Source organism: Lissotriton helveticus, chromosome 3_1, assembly GCF_964261635.1.
Source record: "Lissotriton helveticus chromosome 3_1, aLisHel1.1, whole genome shotgun sequence".
NCBI classification, from domain to species: domain Eukaryota; kingdom Metazoa; phylum Chordata; class Amphibia; order Caudata; family Salamandridae; genus Lissotriton; species Lissotriton helveticus.
Window position 1 is genome coordinate 1,395,360,025 of NC_136061.1, and position 13,500 is coordinate 1,395,373,524.

The 13,500-nt window shown below is 52.5% G+C and overlaps 1 protein-coding gene across 1 annotated transcript in view; it reads right to left on the reverse strand.

The window, feature by feature from the left end:
* Positions 1 to 13,500, reverse strand: part of LOC144824255 (adenylate cyclase type 5-like) — an 883,805-nt gene that overhangs the window by 819,797 nt on the left and 50,508 nt on the right. The window lies entirely within an intron of this gene.

Sequence of the window (13,500 nt, forward strand, 5' to 3'; positions counted from 1 at the left end):
GTGATGCTGTGGTGGCGCATAATAATGCTGTGGTAGCGCATAGTGATGCTGTGGTGTTCCAGAGTGATGCTGTAGTGTTCCAGAGTGATGCTGTAGTGTTCCAGAGTGATGCTGTGGTGGTGCTGAGTGGTGCTGTGGTGGTGCTGAGTGGTGCTGAGTGATGCTGTGGTGGTGCTGAGTGATGCTGTGGTGGTGCTGAGTGATGCTGTGGTGGTGCTGAGTGATGCTGTGGTGGTGCTGAGTGATACTGTGGTGGTGCTGAGTGGTGCTGTGGTGGTTCTGAGTGGTGCTGTGGTGGTACTGAGTGAAAATGTGGTGGTGCTGAGTGATAATGTGGTGGTGCCGAGTGATGCTGGGGTAGCGCTGAGTGATGCTGGGGTAGCGCTGAGTGATGATGTGGTGACGCTGAGTGATGATGTGGTGATGCTGAGTGGTGCTGTGGTGGTGCTGTGGTGGTGCTGAGTGATGCTGGGGTGGCGCTGAGTGATGCTGTGGTGGTGCTGAGTGGTGCTGTGGTGGTGCTGAGTGGTGCTGAGTGATGCTGGGGTGGCACTGAGTGATGCTGTGGTGGCGCTGAGTGATGATGTGGTGGTGCTGAGTGATGCTGTGGTGGTGCTGAGTGATGCTCTGGTGGTGCTGAGTGGTGCTGTGGTGGTGCTGAGTGATGCTGTGGTGGTGCTGAGTGATGCTGTGGTGGTGCTGAGTGATGCTGTGGTGGTGCTGAGTGGTGCTGTGGTGGTGCTGAGTGATAATGTGGTGGTGCTGAGTGATCATTTGGTGGTGCTGAGTGATAATTTGGTGGTGCTGAGTGGTGCTGTGGTGGTGCTGAGTGGTGCTGTGGTGGTGCTGAGGGGGTGCTGAGTGATCCTGTGGTGGTGCTGAGTGGTGCTGAGTGATAATGTGGTGGTACTGAGTGATAATGTGGTGGTGCTGAGTGATGCTGGGTTAGCGCTGAGTGATGATGTGGTGATGCTGAGTGGTGCTGTGGTGGTGCTGAGTGATGCTGGGGTGGCGCTGAGTGATGCTGTGGTGGTGCTGAGTGATGCTGGGGTAGCGCTGAGTGATGCTGTGGTGGCGCTGAGTGGTGCTGTAGTGATGCTGAGTGATGCTGGGGTGGCGCTGAGTGATGCTGTGGTGGCGCTGAGTGGTGCTGTGGTGGCGCTGAGTGATGAGGTGTTGATGCTGAGTGGTGCTGTGGTGGTGCTGAGTGATGCTGGGGTGGCGCTGAGTGATGCTGTGGTGGTGCTGAGTGGTGCTGTGGTGGTGCTGAATGATGCTGTGGTCGTGCTGAGTGATGCTGTGGTGGTGCTGAGTAGTGCTGTGGTGGTGCTGAGTGATGCTGTGGTGGTGCTGAGTGATTCTGTGGTGGTGCTGAGTGGTGCTGTGGTGGTGCTGAGTGGTGCTGTGGTGGTGCTGAGTGATAATGTGGTGGTGCTGAGTGGTGCTGTGGTGGTGCTGAGTGATGCTGGGGTAGCGCTGAGTGATGATGTGGTGATGCTGAGTGGTGCTGTGGTGGTGCTGAGTGGTGCTGTGGTGGTGCTGAGTGATGCTGGGGTGGCGCTGAGTGATGCTGTGGTGGTGCTGTGGTGGTGCTGAGTGGTGCTGTGGTGGTGCTGAGTGAGCCCGAACCTCAGGCTGGTGTGGTTGTAGTAAGAAGTCGACCACTGAGGAGGGCACTAGAGGGAATGACAGTTGTGATATTTGCATGTTCGCTGCGGCACCCCAAAACGTTGCGGAGCAAGAAAGAAGTGACACTGGGACATGAGGCCCATTAAGTAGCCGGATCAGTTTCCTTACCTGGTGCCATGGGTGATCGCCAGCATCTGCAGGCTGTCATGGCAGCAGCGGTACATTTAAGTCAGGAGAGATGCGTGCGGCATGGGAAGCGTGCGATGAGTGCTCCTGTGGTGCGCGAGACAGGCGCTGAGGAGGCGGGGTGCCCAGCAGATTTGCAGGTCAGCAGGGCCGCGGCAAACAATGCATTAGAGATGCAGGGGTGGGGCTTAAGGCTCCCATCACGTGAAAGGGCATGTGAGGCATTTCAGCAGGGCCAATGGAGGGAAGATCAGAAGGAGAATGCGGCAGGAGGCAGTATGGGGCTAGAGGGAGAGGTCACTGCAGGTATGAGTCGAGAGAAGAAGCCTACGAAGGTATTCAACAAGAAGAGAACAGGGAGTGCTCCACGGCAGTGCAGGGGCAGGGCAGTGGCTACTAGTAATTCGGACACTGGGGTGTCTTGGAGGGAGCTAGTGGGAGGTGGATATGCGTGCCAACGGACAAAGAAGTTTCGTCTGGGAGTTTAGCACTTCCCGGCAGGCAATCAGGCCTTTCAACCCAGGACAGAACGGAGGATGTGGACTCGGGAGAGTCCAGTGAGGCTCGTCAACCTTGAAAAGATATTGCAGGGACCAGTGACGCTGGTTGGAAGACAGTGATGGACAGAAGCGACAACCCGGGGAAAGTCTAGTGGGGCCTCCTCAGCAGCAAGTGGGGAAAGGTCTAGTGCGGCCTTCGCAGCCACGGAGGAATAGTTTGATGCAAATGACTGGTAGGGCGGTGGACTCTAAGGATGCACTGGTGGAGGCAAATGCCTGTTTACACAAATGCAACTACGTAGCGGACAGGGGTGTGGGGACAGACGAGAATTAGGAGACTAGGCACAAAGGTGGGGAGGTGCTGAGGACAAGTTCAATACAATACAATACAAGTTCTGGAAAAACGAAATGAGTAAGACAAGCAAGGGGAGTAAGATGCATTGAAAACTTGACATAGCGGCGTGCGAGAGAGATTCAAACATAGAAACTGAAAAGGAGACACCTTGGAGGAGAAAATAATCGAGAGCGCGCTAGGACCCAGAGACCTCTTTACTAAGCTAACATTCACGAAAGAAAGGGGCTGTGAAGGACGGAGAGGCGACAGGCAGAGGCCACGCGCGGTGGACATCAAAGGAAGGGTGGGAGGGAACCTTTGAAGCGTGAAGCTCTCACGGCATTGCTGTGGCGGGTCTGAAGCGCATGCACGGGCACATGAACTGCATGTAATCCGAATCCGCGCTTGGTTCAAAGAGTTTGTTTCAGCTACTATAGATCAACATCTGCAATGCACAAGCGCATTGGCAGAGGTCGACCTAAAAACAGTGATGCTCATACAGGCATTAATGCTGAGGATTTTCTTATTTTCCTGTTCTTATATTTTTCCAATGTATATCCTGTTTTAAGGCTAGAAGGCTAGAATTGTGATAGGCTGGGCATCTGAGGAGTCTAACTAATAAGGGATCGACATGCGTTCATATCATCTGGAAGTCGTGTTCTCAGTTCTAGCTCATACAACAACCTAGGGCAGTGTTTCTTAACCTGAGGGTCCACAATACCTATTCAGGTGGTAGTGCTGGGAGGAAGATTCCCAGGAGTTCCGCCAATGGTTGGAAATTATGCATGTCGCCATGTCATTTAGCTTAGGTAGCACGGGCAGTGTTGAAAAATCAATGCAGATGGCAGTATGCGGTGCGCAAGAGCACACAGTCATTCAAGTAGATTTTGCTGTCACTTGGGTAGAAAATCTACTTGAGTAGCGGCAAACCTACTCAAGAAGAAGCCTTCTGACCACAACTGCTTGTGACTACCCACATTCAGAAATTGTGCGAAGGGATGCCACATCTCATTTGGGAGCTCACATTTTTCTTGAGCTTTGCAGGGAAAACATTTCGCCACGCGGTGATCGGTGGAATTTGGACAGAACTCCATGTTACAAGAGTAACGCAGAGTCACCAAATTCTATCAATTCTGTAGGCAGAATGAAACATTTTGTCTACCCTTACTCAGAGGATCCTTGACTTCTTACAAAATTAACTAATAGGAAAGTAATGAAGTATATATAGATAAAAAAGCAAAATGTAAAAACATAAAAAATAAAGGCTAACAATTATGTTGGTATCCCCAGCATGATTTTTGGAAGAAGTACAGAAAACAGAAACTAGCACAGCCAATTGGTGGGCTCAACTGAAGCACTGGTATGCTTGGACAAAACAGAGAGCATGCATTCAACACAAAAAAGACAAGATACTATGTCATAGTGTACCATATTGCTTCATCCTTAAGAAACAAGATCACATTTTGAAAAGCTTCGACCCTCCCATCAAAATAATATTTTCAATTGTTGTATTTTTGTTTGTGAAATAAAATATTTAATAATTTATGTATTTGGTCAATCTATACTTGTTTTTTGTTTTTTTGTGTATTGATTGGAGGTTCAAACTGTAGAAATTGCTTAGGCTGGGGTCCTCGGCTTCCTGAAGTGATTTTGTGGAGGTCCCCAAAAGACAAAAGGTTAAGAAACGCTGACCTAGGGTACAGTGGATGCTTCCACTACAGCTCATTATGTCCTGCATCTCGTTCAAACCGACTGAACACAATACATTGCAGTGGACAGTCTCATGCTGAAAACATTGTGTTCTGGTGGCATAAAAAAATGTGGTCATCCTCCCAATGAAACATAGCCTAGCACTTGCTGTACTGAAGCACTGGCTCTCCTCTGCAAAATGGAAACAAGAGGACATGCAAAGCTTCTTTAGATCAAAGAGCACCAACGATACGTCATTAGTAGTCTGTACAATGCCACGGTGTACTACCATGCACTGTGATAGAGACTGGACATTCACTCGGTTTTATTAAATGGATACCCGATAGCATAGGGAAATAACTGCTGGTATTACAAATCTAAAAGCAAATAAAAGCAAACGAAAACAACCTTGTGGCAAAATACACTACGTTACTCAAATACCGCTTTTAGAATTATGGTATATTATTCATTTATTTTTTTACTGCTATGAGGGAGGTAACAGGGTGAGTAAAAGCATGCATAAATAAATATGTGGAAAGTTAGTCTCTAAAGTCACCAATGTCAACTGGGGATTGACCAGAAAGCTTGTTAGAAGAGTGACATTCTGAACTTCAAATAGTTGTCTTCTGTGCACACGTTAATGGAAGTATGTTGCACAAGGAGGAATCTAGACCATGGAATCGTATGTCCCCAAAAAGCATGTATCGGCTTGGATGCATGGAGGGGCGGCTTTGGGTTGACGACTGTGTGTCCGTCTAGGCGGTGACACACTAACTGAGGTCGTAAAGAGCTGGTGAATGATGATCTTGGTAAACAAGGCAAAGGGGCTGGAACTCAGTCAATTTCTGGACGGGAGCCAGTGCTCCCACATGAACCAAGTTTGGCTGTCGTTGTTTGAAGGGTCCCTCGTTTGAAGATCTCTTCAAAGTATGGGCTCTACCAATAAATAAAACAAAGAAATAAACAAAGAAACAAATAATTAAATATCAAATTCTTCTCAACTGTTCAAAAGAACTAAAGATGAAACTGTGTATGTCCATAAGTACCAGGCGCACAATTTTCAATTACATCTACAGTGTGCTCAGGGCTGGACTGGGAATGCAATCGGCCCTAGCAATTAAGTCAGACAGGCCGTGGGGGGTGAATCCTGATAGGAAACACTGCTGGTGCTTTTGGTATAGAGGGCCTATATTGCAGCACTGCTGCAAAGCCAGCCCCCTGTACCAAAACCGGCACCCTGTACCAAAAACGGTCCCCTCAGGTACAAAACTGGCCACCACCCTTCCTGCCCATCGGGCAAACGCCCGGTGCCCGCTACAGCCAGTCCTGCCCTGGGTGTGCTCTGTCTCCACCTTGATAAGGTACTTATCAGTTATCACCCTTCCGGTTTGTTCATTAATGATGGGATAAAACCCACACCAGCAGTACGCGGGAGGATGGCAATGATCTAGGAGAAAATATACTTTTTTACTGAACACGACATTCACTGCTTTTTCACTTTTTTTTACTTGTACTACCAAAATGTGTTTAGGTACCTTATGTATGCACGCAGCCTCTTTCTTCTCTGCTTTAATTAGGGCAGTGTGTCTTTGGAGTGGAGTAGACAGATAATTATTTATATATAATTTGAACTGCCGACGTCCATTAAGGGATGTGAAACACCCCAGAACATCGGCACCAACCTCAGCAAGCCTTTTGTTTTCTTCTTTTTTTGGAGGAGAGGGCTTGGGGGCAGGGTGAGAGTAAAAGTACCTCTTAAGGTACTTCTCAGCATGATCCCCGCCCACTCCGAGTCCCCACACTCTCCTCACACGGAGAGATTTTCGTGCAAGTTGGCAGGTTTGTCACAGACGAAGCACAACTAGGGCAAACCCAGACTGGGGTTGCTTGTGTTGTTTCCGAACAGTCCTGGTTGGCCTGTTCCTACTGGAGCAGGACCTAGGCTAATTTACGTATGCCTGTTCTCTATCTAGAGTGGCACAGTGGGCATAAAACAACCGGTGGAATGCACTATAGTAGAAATTACCAATAGCTGAGGTTAATTCAATTACTCACATCTCTTTTTATATTGCTTTAAGATACATTTGACTAAATATTAAATTTGTCAGGGTTAATAAATATATCAGCGAATGAGTAACATTATTTTGCCTTTCAGACTAAAGGCAGTCTCATAATCGGTCGAGGCAAGTTACTGAAAGCAGTCATTAATCCTCAAGGCGCTATATGAAGGCAAAAGAAGCAGCAAAACTACTGGTACACGCCAAGAGACTTCAGTTTTGATGCGGTTTATATTTTGGGTCATTATTATTTGATTTAGGGCTTACATTTAAAGAGGCCAATTTCAGCCACCAACTCCTCCTTCGCACTCTGGTTCCTACCCACTTCTGGCGGCGCATCTCGTCTCCTCTGCACATAGTGGCTGGCCTTCCACAGCAGGTTGGCACACTTTGCATAGGGTACAGTGCACATTTCCATCCCAGGTTTATGAAAAGAACCAGCGATAAGGACGCGGTTCATTGGCTAATGCGCCACCGGTATCACTGTTTGCTCTTGATGAGGAGGACAAAAGGCTTCCACTGTAAACAGCAAAGAAAATATTCAGAAAACCATGACACCGAAGGTAAACACTAGTGCATCGCTGCCCATTCAGTGCAGAACAGCAAGACTAACTCAAAAGCAAGGTCAAAACAGCAATGCGTCACTCTGCTAGGACAAATAGGATTTATATAGCGCACAATTTACCTGTTCCTTATTTACCTGGTCTGGGTGTGAAACTCGGCATTTTGCGGGACTTGCCCCTCCCCACCCCAGATTTATTTCAGGTATTAACCTGGTCAAACATCCATGTCGAGGAGCGATTTATAAGGGTTCGAGTCTCGGCAACGACGCTGAACATCCTGTGATTCTGGGCAAACCACTTAATCTCCCAGTGCCTAACAAAACAAAAACAAGAAAAAATGGAATGTGTCCTCATGCAATGCAACTGGTGCTATGTAAAGCGCTCTGATACCCGATTCGGATCTAGTTTGCGCTATATAAAACTCAGTAAAAAAAAAGTGTTGTAAACCAGTTATGGCCCAGATTGAAATAAGGGCTTAATTGTCTTCCGTGAAATATACATTTTGAAGAACCACCCTGTTACAGTTAATAAAGGAAACAGAAGAAATACGTTGACTTAAATGTTGCAAATTTCAGGAAAGGTGGGGAAAATGTTTTCGAAAGTTTCAAAGTTACCTACATTCAAGGACGTTAGTAACAAAACTGCAACTTTGCACACCCTTGAAGAGCTTTCATGATGAAGTAGAACGTGTGCTTTGTCAAAAAAAAAATCTTCATGTATTTGTTTTTGGTTTCACTGCATCCATGTATTCAGTTTGGATGCCTCCCCAATAAAAAGCAACAAGCCCGGCAACATACATACAGACAGAAGACAAAAGTACAAAAAGAAGTCCAGGAAATACATTTGTTGCTAGAAGAAAGCAACAGTTGAAAAAATATGCAGTTAGGTGAGGCGAGGGAATGACTTACTTTGGCATGACATTCACCAATGTAAATGTATCAGGAAAAAATATTTTTTAATTCTGACTGCAGGCAGCTTTAGCTGTCCGCAAAGTGATAATGTCCACACAAAGCACAGACCAACAAACATACAAGGACAGGCCGTTGTGGCTGTCACGACCCCCCTCCTGCTCCTTCTTTGTCACAAGCCCAACTTGCAACCTCTGTTTAGTGGCCTAGAGTGCAGAGTTCATGTTGCTTTACCCCTATGGCGTCCTATGCACGCTATGATATTCAAGACTGCATCCCAGCATCCTCAGAGCCCATATTCCCCCTAGGACCCCTCATGACTGATACTCCCCCCAGCACCCCTCATGACTGATGCTCCCCCTAGGACCCCTCATGACTGATGCTCCCCCGAGGACCCCTCATGACTGATGCTCCCCCTAGGACCCCTCATGACTGATGCTCCCCCTAGGACCCCTCATGACTGATACTCCCCCCAGCACCCCTCATGACTGATGCTCCCCCTAGGATCCCTCATGACTGATGCTCCCCCCAGCACCCCTCATGACTGATGCTCCCCCTAGGACCCCTCATGACTGATACTCCCCCTAGGACCCCTCATGACTGATACTCCCCCCAGCACCCCTCATGACTGATGCTCCCCCTAGGACCCCTCATGACTGATACTCCCCCTAGGACCCCTCATGACTGATACTCCCCCCAGCACCCCTCATGACTGATGCTCCCCCTAGGACCCCTCATGACTGATGCTCCCCCTAGGACCCCTCATGACTGATGCTCCCCCTAGGACCCCTCATGACTGATGCTCCCCCTAGGACCCCTCATGACTGATACTCCCCCCAGCACCCCTCATGACTGATGCTCCCCCTAGGACCCCTCATGACTGATGCTCCCCCTATGACCCCTCATGACTGATGCTCCCCCTAGGACCCCTCATGACTGATGCTCCCCCAGCACCCCTCATGACTGATGCTCCCCCTAGGACCCCTCATGACTGATGCTCCCCCTAGGACCCCTCATGACTGATACTCCCCCTAGGACCCCTCATGACTGATGCTCCCCCTAGGACCCCTCATGACTGATGCTCCCCCTAGGACCCCTCATGACTGATACTCCCCCCAGCACCCCTCATGACTGATGCTCCCCCTAGGACCCCTCATGACTGATGCTCCCCCTAGGACCCCTCATGACTGATACTCCCCCAGCACCCCTCATGACTGATGCTCCCCCAGCACCCCTCATGACTGATGCTCCCCCTAGGACCCCTCATGACTGATGCTCCCCCAGCACCCCTCATGACTGATGCTCCCCCTAGGACCCCTCATGACTGATACTCCCCCCAGCACCCCTCATGACTGATGCTCCCCCTAGGACCCCTCATGACTGATGCTCCCCCTAGGATCCCTCATGACTGATGCTCCCCCTAGGACCCCTCATGACTGATACTCCCCCAGCACCCCTCATGACTGATGCTCCCCCTAGGACCCCTCATGACTGATGCTCCCCCTAGGACCCCTCATGACTGATACTCCCCCTAGGACCCCTCATGACTGATGCTCCCCCTAGGACCCCTCATGACTGATGCTCCCCCTAGGACCCCTCATGACTGATACTCCCCCCAGCACCCCTCATGACTGATGCTCCCCCTAGGACCCCTCATGACTGATGCTCCCCCTAGGACCCCTCATGACTGATGCTCCCCCTAGGACCCCTCATGACTGATACTCCCCCTAGGACCCCTCATGACTGATGCTCCCCCAGCACCCCTCATGATTGATACTCCCCCAGCACCCCTCATGATTGATACTCCCCCAGCACCCCTCATGACTGATACTCCCCCAGCACCCTTCATGACTGATACTCCCCCAGCACCCCTCATGACTGATGCTCCCCCAGCACCCCTCATGACTGATGCTCCCCCAGCACCCCTCATGACTGATGCTCCCCCAGCACCCCTCATGATTGATACTCCCCCAGCACCCCTCATGATTGATGCTCCCCCTAGGACCCCTCATGACTGATGCTCCCCCAGCACCCCTCATGATTGATACTCCCCCAGCACCCCTCATGACTGATGCTCCCCCAGCACCCCTCATGACTGATACTCCCCCAGCACCCCTCATGATTGATGCTCCCCCAGCACCCCTCATGACTGATACTCCCCCAGCACCCCTCATGATTGATGCTCCCCCTAGGACCCCTCATGACTGATGCTCCCCCAGCACCCCTCATGACTGATACTCCCCCAGCACCCCTCATGACTGATGCTCCCCCAGCACCCCTCATGACTGATGCTCCCCCAGCACCCCTCATGATTGATACTCCCCCAGCACCCCTCATGACTTATGCTCCCCCTAGGACCCCTCATGACTGATACTCCCCCTAGGACCCCTCATGACTGATACTCCCCCTAGGACCCCTCATGACTGATACTCCCCCTAGGACCCCTCATGACTGATGCTCCCCCTAGGACCCCTCATGACTGATGCTCCCCCTAGGACCCCTCATGACTGATACTCCCCCTAGGACCTGTTAGACGGACCGGGAGGGTCGGCCGAGGATAAGGGGAGAGGTCTCCGGGGAGAGCCGTCTCCAGTGAATCGTACAGACAAGTAACTCCCCCCCCCACAGACGGACACCACACAATGATAAAGTTCAACGATACTTTATAGGTAATTCTTCAAGTACGGTAGAATGGTACAAGGAGGTCTGGACTCCGGGGTCCCCTCTATTCTGGTCTCTGTTTGGGAAAAGGGTAGCGGGACAGTCTTGTTACCAAAAAGATGGAAATAGCTCTCAATCCTCGAGCTCGGTGGTGTAGATGAACGGGCCGCGGCGGAGCCAGCAGGTCCCGAGATGGATGAAGGAAGACGACGGTCCGCGGCAGAGCCAGCAGGTCCCGATGAAGGTGGTGGTTACAAACGGTCCGCGGCCACGCCAGCAGGTCCCGACGACGATGAAGGATAGGGTGGTTCCCAAAGCCGCGGCAGCGCCAGCAGGCAAGACGAGGGTGCACAAGACAGAGCTACGGCAGCGCCAGTAGTCCGTCAAGGATGAGTTCTTCTTTGCGTCTCTCGACTCCAAGATACAACTGCCGTCCTGCTCCGGAGCTGCCCCAGTTATAGGGCTGGTGTGCTTTGATGTCCGGACCCTCGCACCTGGAGGCCGGGAGGTCCGGGATGAGGGAGTCCCGACACCCAGCAGGGGGGTGGAGCCAGCGCCCGGGGAGGCGATGGGCGAGCGGCACTTGGCGGGGGAGAGCCATCGACACCTCTTGCTCCCATTGACTGACCAAGTAGCCCGCTCACCTCCTGGGTGGACGTTGGTGCCGGAATGTCTGAGGCCGGGCCAGGCCCAGGGTTGAGGTCGATCGGGGGCCAGGCGGCCTCGTGGTGGAGTGTCCAAGATGGCGCCCAGGATGGGCGCGCAGGCCGGTAGTGGGTCGGCCTACGCGGTCAACAGGTTCGAGTGTAGGGGTCCCTGCGGGGACGGTGGACGTGCAATGGTGGTGTGTGGTACTTGCGTGGCTGGGCTCGGGCCTGGTCGGGCCGGGGGAGAGCGGACCTTCATGTGGCCTGTCCAACATGCGTCCCCCCCAGCTGAAGGCGGGGAGAGTTACCCATCCTCTTGGGGACTCTTCTCGTCGAGGCGGAAGAACCGGGACAGGCCATCTGCGTTGGCGTGATCTGGCCCAGGCCGGTGTTCAACTGTGAAGTCCATCCCTTGTAGGGAGATGGACCAGCGTAGTAACTTCGGGTTTTCCCCCCGCATCTGCATCAGCCACTGCAGGGGTCGGTGGTCGGTCTGTACCCGAAAGGGTGTGCCAAAAAGGTAGGGCCGGAGCTTCTTGAGGGCCCACACCACCGCGAAGGCCTCCCTCTCTATGGTGCTCCAGCGTTGTTCCCGTGGTAGGAGTCGCCGGCTGATGAAGGCCACCGGTTGATCACGGCCTTCGGTGTTCACTTGAGACAGGACTGCCCCAATGCCATGGTCGGAGGCATCCGTCTGGACGATGAACTCCCGGCTGTAGTCGGGGGCCTGGAGCACAGGGGCGGAGCACATGGCGGCTTTCAATTGTTCAAATGCAGCTTGACACTCTGGGGTCCAGTTGACTTTCTGGGGCTGATTTTTTTGACGTGAGTTCTGTGAGGGGCCTCACGATAGTACCATAGTCTTTCACGAACCTTCGGTAATAGCCTGTGAGGCCCAGGAAGGCTCGTACCTCGGTCTGGGTGATGGGGGGCTGCCAGGACTGGATGGCGGCAATTTTTAGCTGCAGAGGGGCCACCAGGCCGCTTCCCACCTGGTGCCCAAGGTAGGTTACAGACCCTTGTCCAATTTGACACTTGCTGGCCTTGATCGTGAGGCCAGCTCGCTGAAGGGCTTGCAGCACTGCTCGGAGGTGGTGGAGGTGCTCGGACCAATGGTTGCTGTATACAGCGATGTCGTCTAGGTAGGCGGCGCTGAATCCTTCGAGCCCCGCCAGGACCTGATTGACGAGCCGTTGGAATGTTGCTGGGGCATTCTTCATGCCAAAGGGCATGACGGTGAAATGGTAATGGCCATCGGGAGTGGAAAAGGCAGAACGTTCTTGTGCCCGGGGTGTGAGGCCGATTTGCCAGTAGCCCGCCGTCAGGTCGAAGATACTGAGGTAGCGGGCAGCTCCCATGCGGTCGATTAGTTCATCTGCCCGGGGGATGGGATGTGCGTCTGTCCTGGTGACCGCATTCAAGCCCCGGTAGTCGACGCAGAACCGGAGTTCTGGTGTGGTGCCGGGGGCAGCTGCTTTGGGGACCAGTACTACAGGGCTGGCCCAGGGGCTGTCTGAGGGCTCGATGACCCCGAGCGTGAGCATTTTGGCTACTTCTTCCTGGATGCAGGCCCGTACCCGATCTGGCACGCGGTAGGCCCGGTGGCGGATAGGGGGGCTGTCCCCCGTGTCCACATCGTGCGTACACCAGGAAGTGACACCTGGGGTGAGGGAGAACAGGCTGGCGAATTGTGACAGGAGAACTCGGCACTCCTGGCGTTGCTCTCGAGTGAGGGCCTCTGAGAGTCGGACCCCATCTACGGAGCCGTCTTTCTCCCGAGTTCGTAGAAGGTCAGGGAGGGGCTCGGAGTCCTCTTCAGCCCCATTGTCTGTGGCCATCAGGAGGCTGAGTTCTGTCCGTACAAAGTGCGGTTTCAGTCTGTTAGCGTGGAGGACCCGGAGGGGGTTCCGGGAAGATTCCAAGTCGATGAGATAGGTAGCCGGACCCTTGCGCTCGACCACTTTGAAGGGCCCTGTCCACTTGTCTTGTAGGGCGCAGGGTTCGGTGGGGGACATCACCCATACCTGTTGCCCAGGTTCAAATTCGATGGAGGAGGCATTCCGGTCATACCACCTTTTCATGTCCTCTTGACTGGCCTCTAGGTGGGCTTTTGCTAGTTCTCGGAATCGCCGGGTCTGGTTGCGGAGAGTTAGGAGGTAGCGGAAAACATCTGGTGGGTTCTTTAGAGGGGGCATCTCCCAGCCTTCCTTGACTAGGCTGAGCGGTCCCCGCACGGGGTGTCCATATAGCAGTTCAAATGGGCTGAAGCCCAGGGACTTCTGGGGAACCTCTCGATAGGCGAAGAGGAGGCACGGCAGCAGCACAT